Below are 22576 nucleotides of genomic sequence, written 5' to 3'. Positions count from 1 at the left end.
AACTTTCGATCTGCTGTTAAACATTATAATTTAAAGAGAAAGTAAACAAAGAGAAACTGTCATTTGCACTTGGAATCTATTCAAATATTTGTCGAGATTTAATAGAAATCCAGCAGAAGCATCCAAATTATCCTTATTTTTCATTATGAGCATTGATTATGCTGTTATTGATGACAACTAAGAAAGCTCTTATTGATTTAAAATTGCTAAGGTGTTGGCTCCATTTTCAATGAATTGTGCACCATTGAACCTGTGAGGGACAAAAAGAAGTTTCAAAACTTGTACTGAACTTCTAGTTCAAAAACAAAATGGCCTTCATCTTTTCATTTGTTGTATGAGGAAAATCATGATGCTGAAAATCTTTACTGATATTGGGACTAGGAAATTTTTTCCCGGATTTGCACTAAAATTCCCGACTTTTTCCCGGTAAAACCAAATTCCCGACTTTTTCCCGATTTTCCCGGTCACTTGCCACCCTGTAATAGGATTTTCACATACAATTAACGTAAATGCTCGGTTAATTTTTCAAAAGGGCGTATAAGCAAGTGACAGTTTCTCTTTAGTCACTCTCTCTTTCGAATGTGATTAAAATGATTTTCTTTGATATCACTATTCTGTATGGAAGTCGAATGTTTCGGGTATCATTTCAAGCAAAGAGTTGAGTGATAAACGTGGAAACCGCTTGGCAATTAATAGAAGAGAAAGTAAACAAAGAGAAACTGTCACTTGCTTATACGCCCTTTTGAAAAATTAACCCAGAATTGACCAATCGTTGAACAATCTACGTGAATTTCCAGTGTGGAAAGCATTATCTTAAAAGTAGCTATCAGTACATTCTTAAAGTGTATGTAGTTTAGAAATTTATTTGAAAATCCATTCAAAATCTACAAAGCGAAAAGCAGTGAATTCTTAGTGTAAAAAGTTTGGAAGTTGTGATTTTCTTTAAACTAAATTTCTTAACTTTGCATTTTTGTCAGTTGATAACCTAATCAACCCACTCCCCCGATTTAATCAGCTGCAATTGAATTTTATCAGGATTTGGCATCTGGTGCAGAGTAACGCGTGCTGCATTTTATAGTCCTTGTTACTTGATCATAAACACGTCATTGAAATAAATATTTTTCGCGATGAGATTTTATTTTGTTTATACGAAGACGCGAGAAAATCGCCATTACTCCAATTAGGTTTTGCACAATGATGACACAAATGAACTGCCGATGAATTAAGTTCATCTTTGACAGCTGCCGGTGGTTTGTTTTGTTTTACGACTGCAAATTAAGAATTGAAAAATGACGAAAAAGTGCCTGTCAAAAACGTGTTCCGCAGTGAAAAGAAATCAAAAAATTGCCCTGTATGCGTTTCTAGCATCAATGAGCGATATTTGTATTCATCTGTTAGTGTGAGGCGACTTGCAATTTTTTACTTCAAACCATGAACCTCCAATGAACTTTTAAACTTTAAACAAACCACCGGCGGCTGTCAAAAAAGTTCATTCGGTACATTTTGTGAGGGTATGTCATATTCGTGTATAACCTAATAGCAAAGACATCATATTAACAAGATATCCAGCTCTCACATTTCTCGAACAAAATATTTGCAACAACATTTTTTGCGAGCATGGCGCCCTCAAGCGAGTCCGCATCGAATCTCGTACACAGAAGTAGGGGAGAGAAATGTCAAACTCGTGCGCGCCAAAATAGCAGCACTGCGCACCCATATAATTGACATGATAAGTTGAATGTGACACCGTGCGATGGCGTTGCTAAACTGAAGATTGGTTTCGCTCCAAGCTGACAGGGTCTGCTAATAGGTAGTTGGGGACAAGCTTTCATGCGAATTTCTACAAATTATAATAGAAGGTAACATGCCTTAAGATAAATGTTGCCTCAATATTAGGTGAGATATATTTTAATTACATGTGGCTTTCAGTAATATTCAAAACAACAATTGCCTATCTAATAGGTGAATGTGTCAAGAATATCCACTGCTTTTTTATTTAGGAAACGCTAGATTATACATTAAATAGCTTCTTACTAGATTATATATTAAATAACTTCTGAAAGATAATCAATTAAAAACTATGCGAAAAGCAGGAGGGAAAATATTTTTTGAGTGCAATACGGGAAAATAATATTTGTTGTTGGCATTATAATATTTGTTGTTCGTTTGACGATTAAAGACGAATTTAGGAGTAATATACAATTATTTCCAAGCTCAAAACATTAGCCAGCCCAATGAAGGAATAAAGTTATTTACTTAGAAAATATTCCGACAACCCTGTTCAATTCTCACTATCTCACAGGCAGGGATACCAGAAGCGAAGACATTATTGAAAAGTATTCACAGATCTCACATTTGTTTATGAACACTGCCTTTAATTATACTTAAACGAAATATTTTAAACTTGCTCTCGTTATTTCTGATTGCATGAAGATAGACATCAATTTGAGTGAATCATTCAACTTCAGCATATTTTCTATCTCGTGAAATCGGGTTCATAGTGAATATGAAAAAAGATAATAAATAATAAATTACTAATTTTAATTCTTTGTCTACGGTAATACAACCCTCAATACAAGAACAATAAAAACTTCCTAATGAACTCACTTGGTTCTAACGATAACGGGAAATCATAATATCATCTGCCAACATCTACTTAAAAAGGGAATAGAAGTCGAAGGCCAATCGAGCACTTACTTCAACTTCAGACGAAAGAGAAAGGGTTCCTTCTTGGTTAATTATAATTACTAACATTAATCGAACACCGAATACGTTGAAAGATAGTTCATTGATAGTCATCCAAAAATAAAACGCGACGAATGAAAACATTTGGAAATTTATATATTAATTTGGCATCACTTATTAAGAGTGAACAGCCATCTCACTTATATACAGTAATGCCAAATATTTTTTCCTGAATATTTCGAATTCATTATCTAGTAGGACTCTCGTAGGAGATTGAATAATAAAATTTTCGCTGCCCTTTTGCAAAAACAACGGCCAATAAATTACCTGTCAATAAGAGCTTCTTGTCTCAACTTCAATTCAGTAGGTTAGTAGGCATCAGAAGCATGCTGCAGTGAAGAACATTTCTCGTTTTATTTTCAGACACCTGTAACTCATCTAGGGAAGTTCCTTCAAGCAAACAATGTTCAACGAAGCTGAATTGGATTCACATAAAAAAAACGGAGTTGCGTTAAAATTTGACATGAAAATCACGTTCGAAACTGGCCCCAATTTTAGTTCAAGTGCGTTGAACTATGCTTAAATCTTACGTAAGAAAAATATATTACCAACAGTTAAGCGTGAAACTGGGTTAAGTTCAGCATCGAACGAGAAAGATATATGTTAGTTCTTCGACTATGCTTGGATACTTGAATTTATCAGTTTAACCTCTTAAAATTTACGCTCGATGCAGAATAGATTTCAATTTTTCTATTTCATATTCTCTCGCTTACATGGGCTTGTCTAGGCCAGCTTCCCAAGTTTAGAGTTAATAATATTTTCTGAATGTGTTTCCATTTGTAGAATTTATATCTTATATATATCTTCTTTTTCTTATACTTTTGTTGTATTTTTCCGTCATACATAATATTTAAACTTAGACAAAATTTAGAAATTATCTATTAGCATTCAAAATCGACCGCGTTGTGCAAAATATTTTACCAGTAATGGTGTTCATCTATTCGGTAGAAATTTCACGAAAATAATTATTTTTGGCAGCTCTGGTGCTACTCATCGGTGAATTGATCACCCTTCATCGCTTCACGCTGAGTTCACCGTGCTTTAGTTGTTGGCTAGATTTCGTTCGTAACGGTCGTATTTTTCTTTGGTCTCTGATATGTTGAGCGGTGTGATATTGCAACAGTTGTGTGCGGTTAGTGCGGCGTTTATGTTTTTATGATTTTCTCTCTTCCCAAACGCACACGTTCATCTGCAAGGAAGGTGTATTCGTTCTGGTCAGAGCAAGGCTTGTTAAATTTTGGGCAGTGTTTTGATGGTGTGGCTTAAATTTTTAAACTACCTCCTGTATCCAGCCTCGTGTGTAAGTGGCCATCAGTTGCAACAGGAGTCGTGGTGAAAAAGTGCGTGTGTGGCTGAACCAAAGTGGCTCATTTCTAGTATTGTTTGGTACTCCCTGTGATCACTCTAACGATCGATTGTGTTAATGGGCAAATGTGCACTGTGAACCTTTAACGTCGATGCCAGAGTCTGGTACCTCGAGGTAAAGAAGTTGGATTAATTAAAGTACAACATACTTTCGAAGGGAGGTTCCCGTACGGGCTTGGCAAAGCGTGGATTACTTGGCTGCTTGAACCAGACAGCACACCAATACAGGCAGGTGGGTGTTAATCATTAAACAACAACTCGTCTACGACGATCACCACAACCCAGGCTAATGACGGATTGCATTGGGCGTTAACCTGGATGCAATTAAGATATTCTGCAATCTAAATGCAGAATGTTTAGTAAGGAATGCACGATCAGATGCATCGAAATAATGTATCGGTCATTAAAACACCTGTAGATTCACTCAACGTGCTTAAAATATGTCACCATTGAAAGGGGCGTGGATCATTCTCTATCTCTCTCGAATGTTTTATGATTCAAGTGATCGATCTATTAGACAATTTTTCTATTTAACTTTAACCGTTTTTTGAAGTTGTTCTAATAATTGTATGTTGTGGATCTACACAAATCGGGCACTCATATATTTGAAAATTAGTTTCAAACAATTTCTCCCGACAGGTAACATCTTGGTGATCATTACTCACGTTTCTTGGTGGCACCAATGGGTGTGTGTTTCAAGTAGTTCCTTTGCACAACCACCTCCATCGATCACTGGACTCCAGTCACATCGTAGTGACATTACACGACTACAGTTATGCTCTCAGGTTTGCCGTTCATCGGCGACTATTGTTGATTAACTTGAATGGAATAGTAAATAAATATCTTGGTGGTTACCTGTAAACTGACATGCCGCTTTGATGGTGTGAACGAGTTTAGTTTTGGGATCAGATCATGGCCTTAATGTAATATATTTGGAGTTCTAGATTTTTGGAATATTTGCTGATACGATAAATTCTACCGATTTGTGCTGTAACATCTAGGATTAGAGTAAAGTCAACTTAAACGCTTCACTAATGTAAATCGCTTTTACTTGTTGACATTTACTGAGGGATGAATTGTTTCCATAATTTTAAAATTATGTCTAAACAAAGGTATTAAGTAGACATACAAGATTTATGGTTGATCCACATTTCTAAAATTTTATTTATATATGCAAACAAACAGTGAAGTTAAGATGAAATTCGAAAATACTCGAAGTGTGTTTATCCTACGAGATAAGCTCTCAAAATGCCAGAGATTGATAGAACGCATTTTTTGCTCTATTCAATATTCTATTTTTCAAACTTCAGTGAACAAGAAAAAGGACGAGTGAGAGTATGGCGTGGTGGAGTTAGAATTAGACAAAGATACCAGCAAAAGCAATTAGCATTTGACTCTAATCTTTGTAAAGAGGTTTCAAAACTATTCTATATTAACTGTTTTAAAAAAGGGCGATTCCTATACATCAATTACTAGAAAGGAGGAGCGAAACTATTTTCTTGACAGTTTAGACGATTTCCGAACTTTTCACTACTAGACATAATAAATGAGACGATAAAATTACCCACAGATTTGGCCTAATCTCGAAAACCAACCAATTTCACTAGAAAATGCCCTAGGACGTAACTTCATTATTCATACAGGAGACATACAAGTGAACAAATCGAAAAAGGGGAGAACTCTTTTTACATCGAATAATTCAGTTGATAAAATAGGAAAGTGTACAAATTTATATACCTTTTAAAGATAAATCAACAATTTATCGACTCATCAAAAATAGAATATGCGATAATTTCCAAATAGGAATTAAAACCCAATGCGAAGCATTCATCCAAGGTTTTCTTCGTTTGTTGTCATTGTCTCTCCTTTGAAAAACAGCTTATATATCAATGGTAAAGAAGATGATCTTTTTAGCGACGAAGATATTGTTTAAACTATCGGTTTATGAAGGAGATGGAATGGCACTAGAAAAACGAATTTTAAATCTAATTTGGAATTACCGTTAAGGGTATCATTGCCAAAATAATCTATGAGCTATTAGAATCTATAAAAAGCGGGTGGGTAATGTCAGAGTCGTAATCAGATTGCCGTGAATACGAATTAAGCCGGTATGCATTCCTCAAACCTTCCAATATTGATAAATTTAAATTAAATTTTAAATAATTGATTGTGTAAACTATTTTTTCTCTCAACTGTATGCTTACCAGAATTCGGAACGATACTCTTATCAAGTACGACATCAAATATTATAACTCACTACAAAATGATAGGAAATAATAGAAATAAGAAATAGAATACAGAATAATGAGAAATAATACTAATCCTAAGAAAGGATAGATTATTTGAATCTTTTCGATGCTCCAGAACTCAGTTTCCTTTGATGTAAGGGACCAGCCTAATATCGAAGGAAATAATTTACGCTCGGCATCAAATTAACGTTAGTAAACTGCACATAAAAACGGTTTTATTTAAATATTAGTATCATCACATTGTGTCACCAATAAAGGCAGATCTAAGGCGAGAAGAAAAATATTACAAACGCAAATAATGGACACAACTCGTTATGGTGAGCTTTCCGAACCCGAGTTCCATATTTTGTTCTTTTGGAGCGATTGCCACCAAACATTATTCGAAATTTATGTTTACGTTTTCCATTTAAATCGAACGATTTTCAATTTTGGAGATCTTTACGTTGGATGAAAAATCTTGTCTTAGTGCAAAGAACAAAATTATTGTAATGTTTTTTTTTTCTTTAATGAAAATCAAATTCTCTTAATGATCTTTTTTGACCCAATGCGGGAGGTTGGTAATCGAACGGAAGGACAATCGCCTTAAGTATCATTTTTGCGCGTCTTCCTAAACACTGAAGGATTTTGATATTAAAATCAAAAGGATCAAAGGTGTGGCTTGTATTTTCAAAGGCAAAATATGTTTGAAAACATCCTTAGTGTGTGAATCGACCAGCAAATCTTTGCAATCAAAACCAGATAAAAACATAACTGTTTCTTTCTAAACAAATATTCATATCCGATTTTTGCATTCAACGTTTCAAGTTTTAAAGATTAAACATAATGGAATTTAATTCATATACTGCACATACATTTTCGTGTATTTCCTTGTGTAATGTAGAATGTTTTTTTACTATTTCCGCGCAGATCTTGTTTTGAGCATCGATTGGTTTTCACACGTATTCTTTTTTGGGTCCTTGCAGAATTTTCGTTTTCGTTTTGATTGTTTCTGTAACATAACTGAACCAAGTAGCGGATCTATTATTGCTGCAAGACGAAAATGTTCTTTCATTATGATTATGATTAAAATACACGTTTAATATGCTACGAATTGCTTCCGGTTGAGCAAATTTAACGTGGATCACAGTGTAGAACAAAGTTGAACATTTAAAGAAAAACAGTTCAGCATATGAAATTTGATACGAACAATTTTTCATCACGATAACTATTGGCCGCATTTAACGAGTTCTTCCTCGCACGCTATCGCTTAATCCCGATCGATGTGGAAGGCTCTTACCGGAATACGCTGTGGGGGATTGAACATTAATTCGAGTTTCATACATTATTCGAATCAGTTAATCGAGATCAGCAAATATCTTCGTGTGACAAATAATGTCACTCAATTTTCTCGGAGAAGGCTGAAACGAATTCAACAAGCTTATGGTGTCTTATGGCGCCATACAAAGTTTCTGAGTTTCATCTGGATCCTACTGCCGGTTCGGAATAATAGGCTGATATGCGAAAAAAATTTAAATTAATGTCACTTTTCTCAAAAATTACCAGACCGATTTTCACAAACTCTGATTTAAATGAAAGATCTTATGATCTTTTGTAATGTTCCTGCATTTCATCCGGATTCGGCTTCCAATTCCGGAATTACAGAGTGAATTACAGAGATGTCTATTTTAATCAGATCCACCTTCCGGTTTCGAATATACAGGAAATGAGTGTAAAAATGATAATTTCAAGAGTATTCATCGTTAACCAAATGAACTCATATCATATATACCGGTAACCAGTTTTTTTTAACGGATGTACTGCAAATGGTAATCAAAAACTGTTTGAAACGCATAAAATGATTACATAAACATAAACCGGTTTTCATAAACTTCATCGCGAAATATATCTTTGAGAACTTGTGCAAATATATCTTTGAGTGCAGAGTGTCGGTTGCGTTCAGTTATATCTACCGAACCGGAAGTATCCTCCATGTTCAGTTATCACTTGATTTTTGGCCACATTGTAGCTTTCAAACGATCCCATGCTTCTCGAAATCGGATTAGTGATCTCTGAAAAAATAGTGCGGTTTGTCGGTTACGTCACTATCACCGGAACCGGTGGTGTGCGCCATAATCCGGTACAGTCATTTCCAAGAAAATTGAGTGGATAGAAAAAGTTCGATTTGTCAGTTACGTCATTTTTACGAATATATCTTCGGAACTGGAAGCATCAGTGATGCATTCTGCGAACTTGACCTGGGTTTAGTCATTTACAATGCACTTCAAATTGAACAGGTTTTATTGCCACGTAGCGGTTCACTATGAACTAGAGATGGGCAGTTCAAAAGAACTATTTCTTCTGGAAGAACGAGTGAACAAAAGTTCTTTGTCTAAGGACGATAGTTCTCTAATATTTCCGAAAGAAATAAAAATGACTGAATTATATAAGAAAGTGTATCAACAACTGTATGTTTCGAAACGGTCGCAGTGTTTGAGATTGCAGTAGAAATTGTATGTGTTTGGTGATCTCTGAATAAGTGCACAAAAGTGAACGATTGGTACTTTAAATACATACTAAAGTCACTGCATTAACTTTTGAAGGGGTCGTTACCAACGAAATATAATTATTTTATGTCGCTTGGCTTTCCTAAAAACATTTCCGAAGAACGAAAGAACGGTTCAGCAGCTGGAACTATCAAGTTCTGAACGGTTCTTTGAAATGAACTGTTTTACCCATCTCTACTATGAGCTGCTAAACAGTTTACTCTATTTGGATAACACTATTTGACAATGCCCTTGTTGAGGCCCCTTACATAAACCGGATTTTTTTTGCATTGATATGTAACAATGGACGAAACCTGGATCCATCATTACACTTCGGAATCTGAGCGGTCGTCAGCCAAGTAGACTGCCGTCGGCGAGAACCGTCCCCATTGGCCAAAAACGCAAATGTGAGCCAGTAAGATTATGGTCTCAGTATTTAGGGATACTCGTGAAATTTTGTTCATCAACTTCCTGTAAAAAGGTAAGTCTATCAATAGCAAACAATACATTGGACAATTGATGCGTTTGAAGAACGAATTCGGTAAGAAACAACTTCAAATAAAGAATAAAAAAGTGCTCTTTCGCTAAGACAATGTCACAAGTCGAAGTTGCATGAATTGAGCTGCCGCATCCACTATATTCACTGGATATGGCATCAAGCTACTAATATCTGTTTGTACGGTTCACACTATGCTCCAAAGTGGAAACCGATTCTGCTCCAATGAGAAAGTCATCGCTGGAACAAACTCATATTTTGAGGCAGAAGATGAACCGTTGTTCAAGGAAGGTATTGAAAAGCGCAGGATTGATTGTGTCGCTCTTCAAGAAGACTACCCGATCAACAAGGAAGAACAAAGTTGTATCTGGGGTTGTTTCGTTTTTTCTATCTAAATTAATCATAATCTTGACCTTGTTAATAGTTAAAATAACAAAAAATATAACTCAATTTAACCTAGGTGATAACAAAATTGTTACAAACCTCGATATGTAAATATCAATATCATATCTTAATTTGTTACAAATTTAGTGCGACTTTTCAGCTGTAAATCCCTTTTTTTGGGGGGAAAGGCTTTATCGTGCAAATCTAAAAATAGATTTCGCGAAGTAAGATGAAATTGCATACCTTTAGGCGATTTGATTGCCATAAAAAAAGTCATGCACAGTCAAAGCGACTGGTTTTGAACCGAGAAGTTTTGAGTTGCCAACATTTGCTACGATTGCATCGGGGCATGAGAACCAACTGAGGTTGGAAGGATATATTGGTATCATATAATAACTTGTGTAAGTCCATATTGCTACAAAAATAATCTATCTCTCTACACCTCTTTCGTAGTTTCCTTCCAACCGGCATATGAATGACAAAGGGGCTATTTTAGAACTATGAGCAACTTTTTTTTGGTGCTGAAGAATAGTTTTTTTTATTCAATAATATAGCATAATTTTTAGGCACACTTGAAGAATAGTAAATAGTAAATTAACGGAAATGACTACATTTTGTGAAACAAAACTACCTTATAGAAGCTGAGGAAATTAACTAATGAATGATAGTTTTTCAGTTTTTTCTTCTTTGTACCAAGAGGGCTGACTTTCAAATAACATTCGAATCAGTTCGCTCGTTAGTTGAAGTACGTGAATTGTCTGTACGTGTATGTATGTCGATTATCGGGCATATTTGATTGAAATGTGCACCTAATTTTCTCGGAGATGGCTGAATCGAACTTCTTAAATTTAGATTAGAATAAAAATTCGTTGGAAAGACAGTGCAAAATCTGAAAAAGTGTATATAATATCGATTAGATTAGCAAGTTTTTATGATTGATGATCAATCAATTGCCTATTAGTCACATTGGTTTGCGATATCCGCTGCCAGAAGCCCCGCAAGTAATGTTCAAACACCATCGAAATTGAACTTTTATTCCGGTTTGATTGTTTGATATCTTCCTAGATTGACTCACAGAAAAATGATTCAAATGGAAAGTCTCATAATGCGGGCCGGTTGCTTTAAACTCTACATTGCAAATTTCGGATCCCAGCTCATGGTTCCGAATTGGCAGTAATCAAAATACTACGAAATGAGACTATCACAAATTCATCAGGTGTGGATAGATTGAACTTTTCAAGTCGAAGTTGAATCGTTTTTGTCTGATTCATGAATGTAAAAATGTTCATGCAATGATATAGATGACAACGGGCAAAATACGATTTCTGTAATTTGAAGATATTATTAATTGATGAACAAACCAACTCATTTCGATTTTACTGGTTTTGGATCTAAAATTGTGAAAGTGATTCGATATTAGTTTAGTTTGCTTTAGGCCATGAAGATATCATCAGCGCCACCAGTGAACATTTTTCAATGTAATATTAGCGAAGCTTTTTATTTAGATTCAACCCACAAATCATACCAATCAAAGTTTGAGTAAAACAGATATTTTATTAGCAAACCCTTGTTACCTTCAAAGTAGATGTTAAGAATTTATGAATGGAAGTGATTAGCATCTAATATGCATCTCTAAAAAATCGGCATATCACAAATAGTGAATAATATTCATCTAAAGCCTAAAATCAATATCGTTGACCCACCACAACTACGCTGTCCCAGGTTGACGGTTCAATGCATAGGACGCTGGTCTTACAAGCTAGTTGTCGTATGTTCGAGCCCCGACCTGGAAGGATTCTTAGTGTCAGTAGGATCCATAGTACTAGCCATGCAATGATTCTGTACACTAAGAATCGGCTGCGAAGTCTGTTGAAACAGAAAGGCCAAATTCCATAAAAGGAATGTAATGCCAAGACTTTGCTTACCACAACTACGTAAAGAATCATCAGATCAGCATAGTATTAAGTACAGAACTAAGAATATCTATAAGAGTTTTTTTTTAATTTTTTTCTCTATTTCCAGTACATCCGGGGTCCGATAAAACTAAAGTCGCTATTTTCAATTTCGCTGCAACTAAAAGATATATAAATCGAAAAAGTATTGAGCTGAGCTTAGATTTTGTTTTTCGTCTATTGCAGCGTCACTTTTGAAGACGTTTTGAAATTTTTAACACTTCTCACTCTGTGTTTTCGGAAACAAAATCATCTTGAAAAATACTCATTTTCAATTTAAAATTAATATTTGAATAAAAGCTTTACACAAATTAATAGGAATTACTTAGGAACGTTCTCAAACTGAAAATTTAGGCCGTCATTTCAAAATCAAATATCAAATTATTGTTTTCAAAAGCATCTTCAGGTATGTACAATTGTACAATAGCATTTTTCGGGTTTAAAGTCAAAAACATGATCGACAAAAGTGTTTGAACTCTTTTTTTCTCGATTCTCTAGTATAGTTTTACCTGAAATATAACGGCCCTTAATATAGTATCTGGGCTTGCTATAATCTTAATAAAATCTGAATGTTTGTTTCTGATTTGGAATCATATTTATAACATAAGGAGATATAAATATTAAGATCATACATAATTTCGATAGGATCCTGTTATGCTCTGTTGATCGGGTATGGATCAAGTTGAATTATAGGGGACGGGTATAGCGTGATGGGTAAGTCGATGCCTTTCACGCAGCCCGCCTGGGTTCGATTCCCAACCCCGCACATAGGGTCAGAAAGTTTTTCTGGCCCGAAGAGGTGAATGACATTAATGTTAAAGCCTCTATAATAGAAACAAGTTGAATTATGTTAAAATAATGTGTTTTTCTTTGATAGTCTTGGGATACTGATCCACGTGTTACAGGATCAGGGACATTTCGCCGAAAGCCGTTTCGCCGAAAGCCATTTCGCCGAAAGGGTCATTTCGCCGAATCCTGAAATCGTTTTAAAATCGTATTAGAATTGATTTTTAATAAAGACAAATGAACGATGATAGCGTTAACGCCCGTTCTGTTGACCTACAATTGTACTTCTTGAATGATTCTTATACTCATGAACCCCAGAACGGAATTCCCAAGAAAACTTGTTGACTATTAGCTATTAAGCATCAAAGCAATTGCACAGGTGTATCTACCAGGCTAATGTATGTGGTATTTTCCGTTTATTAAGCGAAAATGAAAAAAAAATCTTATGCGGCTACACCACATCGTTTTGGTTCATGTGCTGTCCGACCTCGCTGCCGCACGTTCGGACTTAACTAAAGCAAAGAAACCTAGCTTTGAGTAAACCGGGCAAACGAGGCGGTTACAGGTTTGTATGCAAGAGGCTGTCGCTTCCGACGGCGGGTCGGCGGCCGACTCAGTTGGCGTCGGCTCAGCGGCTTTGTGCCTTCGAGCCATCTTGGCTTCAGCTCTGTGGCTGCTTCACATCAGTTATACAGAAGACATAACATACAGGAGACATGACCCTTTCGGCGAAATTACCCTTTCGGCGAAATGACTCTTTCGGCTAAATGACCCTTTCGGCTAAATGACCCTTTCGGCGAAATGACCTATTCGGCGAGACGAGTTTCGGCTAAATGAGCCGCTCCCATGACAAAATAAGCAACTAAAGGAGACATTTAATTCGCAAAGGATAGTGCTACCAGAATATAAATCATATAAAACTATTCTGTCACATTTATTTGATTCCTTGCCAACAAATGTTTCCCTTTGAAAAGTATACAGTATTTTCTGTCAGCAATAAACTTAACGTTTCAACTAACTTTTCAGGAATGTATTATTTTCCACAAACACTTCAAATCGTCGTTATCATTTTGCATCGGAAATACCAAAAAGTAACAAACGGTAAAGCAAACCGCAAACCAACCATTCCTCCCTTCATCGGAACCAGCATATTGAAAGTGAAATTGTCGAAGAAGTAAAACTGAACCAACGTTTGTTTGCCAACGCCAGGAACTGCCACCGGAGACGGTATCTGCATAATTTCGTTTCCAATGAATGCACTTCGTTTGGGTTGCACCCTAGCCGACTCCCGGATCCATAAGAGGGAGAACACGAACTTAATTAGTCATGTCCCTTTGGCAAACTTATTCTATTCAGTTTGTTTTTCGGCATTCTTTCTCTCCAAAGCAAAGGTGGCGACCGTTCTGGCCTTGCTACAGTAGATGCAAAATGCAACTTGGTTCCGACGTTTGCGTTGTGCATATCAAGTAGGGCGTCGAACAATACGACACCATGATTGAAATCAAGAATATATTATCAATGCAGTGGTAGAGTGAAATATAGCCCGGTAGATTTCGATTGAATGTTTATTTGGGAGTCATACCGATGTTGTTTTTTTTTCAACTCGATAATTTCGTTGTAGTCGTATTTTGTTTATGTGCTAATAACGTTTAGTTTGTTGATTAATAAGCCTAACCAAAAATTACCAATATTGTTGATATTAGATATCAACTGAATTGCACCCTGATTGTAAATGTCTTCATCAGTCTTGGCTCGATTTCAATCGTTGCTGAAACAGAGAAAGTAAAACATTGAAAATCATCGCAGCATTATTGATTTGCCTATTATCACTCATTGCTTCCGCTTTCTTCGCCACGGTAATCTTGCAAAGTAATGTAGTTAATCAAAATAGCATTCATGTTGAAAGGTAAGAAATGTGTATTTTATTCTTGTCTGGGTTATACTTCCTTCCGGAAGAAGTTTGTTTCCTTTTGACAGGAACTTTTTGAATTTCTGATGAATTTAGTAGATTGAAAACTAAAAATTTGCTTTCTTCTTTGGTGTGCATTTGGCTAAGACTTTTTGCATGTTTGATTATTTTATAGAACATGAAGGTTTGTGATTTTTCACCTTTTGACTGATATTTAAAGGTCAAAAAAGTTGTAAAAAAGTTCAATGACTTTTTTCAAATGTATACAAGTGTGCTGTTTCTGAATCCACGAAAGGCGCAGAAGCAAATGTTCATCTTACCGGTGTCTCCATGGCATTCGATTGTTGCCACACAAAGTGCCTATGGGAAACAAATCAGTTAAATATTTTAATCGGACGGCCAGTAATTTCTGGTTCAAATTATCGCCAAAGCTTTCCCGCTTTATCAAATTTATATTAAAAGCTAGATGTCACACTCAACAAGGAACCGGACAAAACAAAACAAGCGCTACATTCAAAGTGACATTTCAGAAAATTGTAATCACCCTCCGCACTTCATTTCAGGTTTCCTCTGTGCAGTTCGAAAACGGAATGAATCGCAGGAGTAAAAGAACATAGCCGTTCGGTTATACGATCCTTTGAATCGCACCGTAAGAAGGAGGAACGATTGATACCTGCTATTGATCGTAGAATGGCGCCCTGTTTAACGTTTAATGGTGATGATAATTAGTTGTGGACTAGCAATAGAAATTTGAAATTCGAACCCGAGCCCTGGATATGGGCCACTGATGGTGTAATTGGGTTCCTTGAATGGATTCTTTCGGTAGTCGTATTGTACCATATGGTTTTCGACGGTAATTTGAGAATGTGGTACTGGTTACTGGTCGAGTCCGAATGAGTAATTATTTCCGGTCACGCATAATTTTAGATCGCAAATTTGCTTGAGGAGATAGAACACTCGAAAGTCGGCGTGAAAACCGAACAAGGTGGAGTTTTGTGTTTTCCACAAAATACCGAGACTCTCAATTAAAAACGCATCGCGATAAAACGTTTTCATGTTATAACTAAATTCACTGATTAAATGATAACTTTCCGGATCTACCGCCAACCATCAGTTGTGTCAGAACCCATAGCATAATGTTCGACCAAAACGCTTTTTCATTCAGTGTTAAGTAACGTACACCATTTCATAAATTACTATCCCTAATCAGCGCCTTGCCGTCCGGTTCTTTTTTTTTTGCTTTTCCTTCCTCAAACCGACAGGATACAATGGTCCCTCTGTTGGTCAACCAGTGACTCAAACTGCCCCTAACTGTGGTTCATTTACCCTTGATGGTGCCCGTTGTTGTATGATGAATTATCTTAAAATGCGATCAACTAGAAGCAAAAAAAGAAAAGAAAAACGTTTCGGAACACGAACACGAGACCACATTGTAGAAGTGTAGCAAGGAAAACTGACCCATCGTACCATTCTGTACTTCAGACAGGATGACACACGCTGCAGCGGTAATGAACAAGAGAAGTTTTTCTGAAAGGTTATATTTTGTATTTTCATTAGGTGATACTTTGCACCTCTAGCTAGTTTGTAGCTATTTTCGCAACCTGAATTTAGCTTGCTCTTCCGATCATGAGCTGGTGAATGGAAGTGATATCGAAGTTACATTGTATTCTCGCCCCCCCTCCCCTCGCCCCCCCTATCTAATTTGTTTGGTTATACGGTGCCCAAAACAACCATTTCGAGGGATTCAGAACCATCTTGTAAACGTTTCACCAGTTAGAAAATACATTCTGTAATTGTGAAAAATCCAAGTCATTGGAATCTTTTATGAAATGAAGCAGTTTAAAATCATCGCAAATGATAACTTCATAGAACGCAACGAAAAATTTCATTCGTTTAAATATAGTAAAACTTTGAACGGTCGGAGATGACTTCCCTGAGGTACTCCGGAGCACACGATGCATAATGGAGTAACACAGTCACTAATTTTCGCGGTCATAGTACGAACGATCAGTAGGATACGATCCTATGAGGGATTATAGTAGGATTGAATGCTATTGAAATGTTATTCTGATCCGACTTCCGGAGCTATAGGGTAAAGTGTGTTCAAAATTGCATGAAAAGCGACGATGCACAAAGGGAGAAATTCTTTTAAAATCGGTTAAAAATTGTTTCAATTAGTATGTCATGATAGCTTCTTACGAAACGCATGGACATCGGCTATACAGATTACCAGATCCCGTTTCCGGAAGTACTGGAAATAATGGTCAAAAACTTCAAAACGGAACTCACTCGATTTTCTTAGAAATGGTTGCACTGTTTTACTCAAACTCAGGCTCAAATGAAAGGGATTTGTGGTTCCATAAGCTGCTATTTAATTTCCTCCCGGCTCCGGAACTAGAGAGTTAAGTGTGCTGAAAATTTCAAACTGTCACTTAGAGCAAAGAAGGGAAATTTCTTCTTAAATTGGCATAATTTGTTATTGAAAAATTGAAAAGGTTATGCTATTTTATACCTAAATAAACTTTCTAGTTTTTATTCAAATTTCGATTGAATTTTTTGGAATTTTATTATCTACTAATGATATTTATGAAAATATGAATAATATATGAAAGGTATCATCACACCACTAGGGGATTAAAGCAGGTTTTTAAAATTGGCATGGATCTGGCTTCCAGTTCCGGAATTACAATGAAAAATGTGCGAGAAATTGCACAAAATATGCACTCACTTTTCTTCGAAAAGGCTGAGTTAAACAAACTAAGGCTCAAATGAAAGGTACTATTGTCCCATAGATATTTTTTTAAATTTGGTATGAATCCGACCTCCGGTTTCGGAATTACTGGGTGATGATTGAAAAAACTGCAAAATTTAAAAGTTTGCCTCCGCAGAAGAGAAGATGTAAAGATGATCTAATTTTTCAAAAATTGAAAATTAATTGTTCACAAATTCACATCGGATATACCAATTCCCGGAATCCGGTGCCGGAAATAAAAAAATCTTCAAAATGGAACTAACTAACTTTTCCTCGCGATCGCTCAGTCGATTTTATTAAACTTCGAATCAAATAAAAGGGCTTACGATCCTTTAAAATTTCAAGCCGACGTATACAAAAAAGTAAACAATACAAATACTATACAAAAAAGGAAACAATTTACTAACTTAGTCCGAAAATTTGGTAGTTGAGTTGCTGGCCATACGTGCCGACTTTGGATATTCTTCAGAATACCACAGTAATTTTGCTGAGAATACAAGTCACACGAGAAAGGCACTATCACACCACTAGGTGAATTGAAACAGTTTTTTTTACTAATTAGATTCAAATTAAAGTTATTTCAAGAATATTTTTCTAGATAGTTTTTGCCTTTCTCATATAGGAAGGTTATGCAATCACTGTGAAAACCGACTTTTGAAAAGTCATGTCATATACCATTCGACTCAGTTTGTCGAGTACGCAAAATGTCTGTGTGTGTATGTGCGTATGCGTGTATGTAACGTTTTTTCTCGGAGATGGCTGAACCGATTTTCACAAACTTAGATTCAAATGAAAGGTCTCGTGGTCCCATGCAAAATTCCTGAATATTATTTGGATCCGACTTCTGGTGAAATTAATTTTAATTTTTTATGTTATTTCTCGTCTTTCAAGACTATAGTTTCAATAATAATCATCTCGCGCGAAAATCCAAGAAAATTTCGATGTTAATCATGTTTATGAATCAGTCTCACTGAATTCACTCACTGTATGTTAAATAAACAAAAGAAAGAAATATTTGATATGATTGATCATCTTACTCCTGATAACCGATAGTAGATTTTTTCTTTGAAGCCGGATGCATTGAAAAACTTTTTTTGAAGATAGTGGTTTCAATGTAGTTTATTCGGTAACATTCTCGGGAGCGGAAGTATCGGCAAAAAGAATCTAGCGAAAAAAAAATAATGCGTTTTGTGTCGGTTACGTCACTTATATCATTATATCTCCGGAACCAGAAGTTATTGGCATTTGATCTTTGAATTTTATTATTATGTTACTTTATTTAGTTTTAATCTTGAAGTCATTCGCCGAGGTTATCTCAAAACTTGATCATTGAACGAATAGTGATTTTCAAACGAGCCTAAGCTGAAATCGGTTTAGCTAGTTTAGTTTAGTAGAATGGTATATAACACCAATTTTACTGCTAGTGTATTGCTTACATCTGTCAAGATCCATAGTTTTCCATACAGCAGTTCCTGTCATGTCGTTGAAACCAGGAAACTCTATGTATAAATTTTTTTGTGCATTTCCAATCAAAATCCATAGACGTCCCTCCGAAAGATTGCTAAAAATTGCAAATATAACTGATTCTCATGTGATATGAACCTTCAAGGAGCATTTCAGTACCCGAAGGAAGAAAGAGAGTGATTGTAAATGTGGTCCAAGGGACAGTGAAATGGCCAGGATAGTGGCATAATAGTTCAAGAACCGTTCATACATGTCAATTTGACATGTCGGCTGACTTCCGTTAATTTCCTGGATATCTCAACCGTTTTTGAAAAAAAAATGAAAGTGGCAAGCGATTTGCAGATGTGGTGAAACAAGTGATCCCTTCATCACTTCCGGAACAATTAACGGTGCAATTAACCTTGCTGGGTGGCTTCAAGCAGCGTCTTCTACCATTCTTAAGGAAGCACAAATGATCAACTTGGCATGATCTAGCATCGTGCCACTATGGTTCTAAACGGGTTGAAGTGGTACCGAGCTAACGGGGTCAATTTTGTGCCAAAAGATATTAACCCACCAAAATCGTCGGAACTTGCTACGCCCAATTGAAAAATTCTGGGTAATTGTGAAAACTGGAAACAGCACTGAAACTGAAGAAAATTTGTGTCAAAACTACAAAAAATACTGGGAAAATCGGATAGACGAACTTTGATGGTCGGAAAGAAAAGGAAGCTCTAGGTATTCGATATGAGAGACAAAAACTCATTGGTAGATTCTCATTCTCCGAAAGATTTAAGAAAACTGGTTTAAATTTGATTAGTAAATATATGTGTGCCATTTTTATGGAATACATCCTTTGAACAATGAAAACGCGTACCCATGGAATGTGTAACAATGCAGGTTCGATTCCTGTCTCTGGACAACTTTTTTTTTAAACGACGGGGACGGGAATCGAACCCAGGTGGGCTGCATGAAAGGCATCGACTAACCCATCACGCTACACCCGTTTCGCACTAACTCGAACAAATGTTGGCTGGACCCTCTCAGATTTTAATTAAACTTGCTGTACATGAAGACTTTGTTACTAAAAACCACTTCGAATACTTCGTTTTTCCTAAAATGATCTGAACTGTGTTTAGAAAAGGGCCAAACTTTTGTTACCTTTTTTTCAAATGACTGTAGTTGGAAAATGACAAATCTTACAAACAAGTGTTGTTTAAGTGGTTTTTACAAAATTAGTCAAGTTTTTGAATAAAAGTATTCAAAAAATTCCAATCGACTCCTACATTGAAGAAATTGATTTTGAAAATTTAAAAAACATTGAAATGTAAAAAAAAACATTTTTGATCTGGGTGAAATTTTGTTACAAGATATGTGATTATGTTCCCTGTCTACAGTCAAATTTAATACACAATGTTGAGGTGGTTGTTTCTTTTCCCGTTATTCCTTAAGAGCTGAACATAAACAATAAAGAAGTAATAATGAAATTATTGTTTAATGACATAAACTCTTTTCAATGGAATTCTTGATTAATAAAAATATCAGTGGCGTATCGTGACAAAATTCACGGGGTTGTGTATGGTATCAGATGTAACAATTCGTTGTATACGAAAAGTAAAGATTGAGGAATTAATATTCGCTTGTGTTTTTCAATACAATGAAATAACGATATACGTTTGGATGGGAATTTTTTATTAAACTTATTTCGTATCATAGATTCAATAGAAGAATTCGATACTCTGCACCTCGAGTAAATCTGTCAATAACTTCATCAGTAAAACCGCTTCGACGTTGCAACTGAGACTGCCATTTGTTTTCATCTGCCATAAGCATAAGCAGTTATTGACCACCATTCGCAAGCAGCTTTGGGTGAATTCGTGCATATTGTGATGTGGACAAAATGGCCCATAATTGTGTATTTGGTACCATCCGACCTTTCTCATCGAATAAATAAAGAATCTAAAAAATAATTGAATGCGGATTTGACCGGTTGTCGCTGTGTCAGTCTTTTCCGTGCACATGAGTTACTGCACTGATTCAAGAAGAGAAGGAATTAATTAGACTAGCTCTAAGATTTGTCGTTCTCTCAGTCATGTTTGGCTCTGTGAGAACTTGTATGCACAACTCCACGAGTGGTTTCAATGGCTCATGCTTATGGCAGTTGAAAACAAATTGCTGTCTCAGTTGCAACATCGAAGCGATTTTATTAATTAATTTATTGAAAGATTTTCTCGACGTGCAGAGCACTAAATTCTTCACAAGCGAATCTCCATTCCTTAAACATTAGTTTTCAGTTACAATGAACTGTTACATCTGATATTATACCACATAAGTAGTGCACAACTAGTAATATTTGTCACAACACGCTACTGCCGAAACCGGAATCTAGGAACCGGTATAATGAAATAGGTTCGAGAAAAGTGACTGGGATCCATTTTTGAGTTACAATCCTCGGTCGTTCATTAAAAACCCAAGAGCAAGGAAAGCCAAATTAATGTTTGGTCGTCTACTAACAATGACTACCGATTGGAATAGTTTTGAGGCATTTTTAACGTGTTTTGTTTCGCCGCTTCAAGTGAAGGTATCCAATTTTTTACACACTTCACACCCTATAATTCCGGAACCGGTCGTCGGATCCCGATGATATTTGGAAGTATTGTTTGAGACCATGAGACCTTTCATTCAAACTTAGACTTAAGTTTGTTGAAATCGGTTACGCCATCTATAAGAAAAGTGAGGAAGTAAGAATTTTTGCACTAATCACACTGTAACTCAGGAACGTTGTATTGTTCCTATTCTGCTGTCTCTGAGAAAAGTAAGTGCACTTATTTTCATTGTTTTTTTGCACATATCAACCTGTAATTCCGGAACCGGAAGTCGGATTCGAATAAAATTCAGTCACGTTGTGTGGGGTTACAACACCTTTCATTTAAAACTAAGTTCATGAAAATCTGTTCAACCATCTCCGAGAAGTGATTGCAAAAAAAAGTTACATACAAATTAGCAACACATTTTTACCCTTTCCAAAAGACATTCTAGATCATTTTTGGAAACACAAAGTATGCAAACTGGTTTTTTCGTGACAAAGTCTCCATTTGCAGCAAGTTTCATAAAAATCTGAGAAGGTGCTACCAACATTTTTTCGAGTTAACGCGGAATTATTCAAATGATACATTCGTTACCAGAATTTAGTCGAAAATGAATCATTAAAAGGAAAGGACGGGTGTAGCGTGATGGGTTAGTCGATGCCTTTCATGCAGCCCACCTGGGTTCGATTCCCATCCCCGCACATAGGGTCAGAAAGTTTTGATGTGGAACACATCTTTATTTTCTACTAGCTGACCCGTCGAACTTCGTCTCGCCAGAAGAATTGTCAAAAGACTAAGTGGTCAACGTTTCTCTCCATTATTTTTCTGATTACTTAACTTACAATCAACGGAATTCGACACACACTCTCTTTAGCTCACAAAGAAGAAATATCACCAAAGATTAATGTGAAAATATGTAATGCCTCTGTTAAGCGAAAATTGAACAAATGCACAGATATCTATTCTGAACAGTCCGTTTTAAGGAATTACTCATACTTGAATATTCACCCGACAGAACAAACTTCAAAGCAGTTTCTTATACACAAAAAATTTATATTTTTGTGTTCGGTAATAATTTTTCCGGCAACGATCTGTAGAATATTATTTTTACTGAAAGATACGTAAAATTTATCCAACTTACGGTCATCTGTCAAAGAACTACTGAATATCGGAAAATCCTATGTAAAAGTTACAATTATGTATTATTTACTGACACGATCTGTGAACTCTGAAATGTCATTGCTCTTGACGAACTAAGTAAAAGTTTTACCAATATCCGGAAAATAATAAAAAATAATGAAGAATTTCAGTAATCATCACTAAACATTCAGCAGAAATAAAGATCTGTCAAATAACATAATTTTCGGACGTAAAGGTGTGAAAAT

General features: G+C 35.9%; 1 protein-coding gene across 1 annotated transcript in view; it reads left to right on the top strand.

Annotated features, from left to right (window-relative positions):
• The first annotated feature begins 3802 nt into the window (after positions 1-3802).
• The window catches only part of LOC131428471 (CD109 antigen), an 88224-nt gene continuing 69450 nt past the window's right edge, over positions 3803-22576 (top strand). The window contains exon 1 of the mRNA XM_058592440.1: positions 3803-4342. The gene's annotated coding sequence lies outside the window, so the exon portion shown is untranslated. The remainder of the gene's footprint in view (positions 4343-22576) is intronic.

The sequence above is a fragment of the Malaya genurostris genome, chromosome 2 (assembly GCF_030247185.1).
Source record: "Malaya genurostris strain Urasoe2022 chromosome 2, Malgen_1.1, whole genome shotgun sequence".
NCBI classification, from domain to species: Eukaryota; Metazoa; Arthropoda; class Insecta; order Diptera; family Culicidae; genus Malaya; species Malaya genurostris.
The sequence above is the reverse complement of the archived record's forward strand: the minus strand, read 5'-3'. Positions and strand labels throughout refer to the sequence as shown.